The sequence below is a fragment of the Tupaia chinensis genome, unplaced genomic scaffold, assembly GCF_000334495.1.
Source record: "Tupaia chinensis unplaced genomic scaffold, TupChi_1.0 Scaffold000574_1, whole genome shotgun sequence".
NCBI lineage: Eukaryota > Metazoa > Chordata > Mammalia > Scandentia > Tupaiidae > Tupaia > Tupaia belangeri.
Window position 1 is genome coordinate 3,230,526 of NW_006160088.1, and position 2,176 is coordinate 3,232,701.

The following is a 2,176-nucleotide window of genomic DNA, read 5'->3' on the forward strand; positions in this document are numbered from 1 at the left end:
TCTGAAGGTTACAGCCACTTACTCCTCTTTCGGGACTCTGCTTTTGCCTAACACTCATCTGCCTACGAGAGGGGCAATTTTGGTATTTCACGGCTTTCCTTCGCAGATCAGGCACCTTCCCCTCTTAGCCCTCTTTCGGGGACAAAACTCTCCAGGCAAGGGCTCTGAGACGGGCAGTGCCTGTCAGTCAGAACAGAGGCCGTTCTAGCTGGAGGGAGGGCAAGGGAGAGCGCAGCAGATGAAGTCAGAGAGCAGGGTCCAGCTGGCAAGCGACACTGCCCATTACCGCCCCAGCCTCAGGTGGGTACTGAGCGTTTGAAATGTGGGTAGGAATTGAATTTTGTGAGTGTTTAAAAAATAAAAAACGACGACGACAACTTTGGGGCTGGCAGGTGGCGTGGTGGTTGGGGTGCTGGACTCCCACATGGCTGTCTACACAGTTCAAGTCCTGGACCTGGTGGCTTGCTTTCTCACTTTCTCTCTCTTTGGTGAATACATGCGCACTATAGTAAATTAAAATAATAATAATAATAACAACAAATAAACTTAAATAATTTTTAAAAAACTAATTAAAACTAAGATTAAGAAACCAATACTGGACTTAGAAAACTACTACTAATGTGTGGAATAGTGCCAGCAGGCAGTGTAGTGGTTAAGGTGCCGGACCCCCATGGTTCGGATCCTGGACCCTGCCGCTTGAAACTCACACTGGGCAAGCACGCATGTATGCCCGGAATCCCAGGAAGAGAGTAGAGAAGAAGGGACTGCGGTGTGGTCATCCTCCCAAGGGGGTGATTTCTTGCTTTTTGTCTGTCTGTCTCTCCAGTGAGTGCACACATCCTACAGCAAAAATCTCTCTCTCAAAAAAAAAAAAAAAGAACGTGTAGAATTACGCAGGTATGCCTCCTCTTCACACTGTAAGTTTTCTGAAATCTAAATATGAACCAAATATTTTTAATGAAAACTGTCCAAACTATATAAAATACACATCAGATTTTGATGACTCAATATAAAAAAAGTTAAAGAACGTTATTAATAATTTCTTACATGGGACCAGCAGATGGTGTACTAATGGTTACATTCTGGACTCCCACATGGTCAACCGTGGTTCTAGTCCCGGACCTGGTAGCTTAAAACTCACACCAGCCACGCATCTGTGCGTGCCCAAGATCCCAAAAGGAAAATGGATTAGAGAGCATGGCCATCCCTCTGGGAGGGTGACTGCGCTCTCTCTCTCTCTCTCTCTCTCTCTCTCCAGCAAGTGTACATGCCTTACAGCAAAAGTCTCTTTAAAAAAAATTGTACACAGACTACACATTGAAATAATTTTTTAATATATTGGTTAAATAACATACCTAAATTAATTTCATCTATTTTCTTTTTATAGTATGGCTGCTAGAAAATTTTAAATGATATATGTGGCTTGTATTTTTCCCACTAGACACTGGTATAGAGCCTTGTCGGTCACTGTAAAGATTCTGATGTTTAGAGCATGAGTTGGGAAGCCTTCAGTCGGTTCTGGGAAAATGGAGATATGATCTGATTTATGTTTTTAAAGGATCACTGTGATTGCAGTTTCGGAAACAGATAAATGTGTGGTGAATGGGAAGAGCTACAGGACAAACACAGGGAGACGAGGTAGGAGACTGTCGCAGTCACCAGAAAAGCTGTTATTTCAGAGATGCGGCCGCCTGGCTAGGGCACGTGCTGTAGAGACATTACAGTTCAGTCCAATACCAGATACACGCTGATGTCTGAAATGACTGTCAAACTGGGCACGCGATCAGACTGGATACGGGATCTGAGAGAAGCGAGGAGCCAAGGATGACACACAGAAGTTCTGATTTTTCAATCTGCTATAGGTGTATGCACTCGTCAGAGAAAGAGAGAAAGCATTCCTAGGGGGTGGCCACACCACAATTCTGGCTCCTCCACTCACCTCTCAGAATTTGGGGCACGCACACATGCCCAGTGTGTTTCTCAAGTTGCTGGTCAGGGACTCAAACTGCGCAGTCGGCCACGTGGGATCCAGCTGTCTTCAAGTGGTGACCATCAAGTCACCACCATGTCACCTGCTAGCCCAACATCAGAACGTTTTTCCCTGAGCATCCACTGGGTTGGCGGAAAACTCACGATGTATTTTCTGTTTCTATACAAAAATGTGTCATGACTTTTC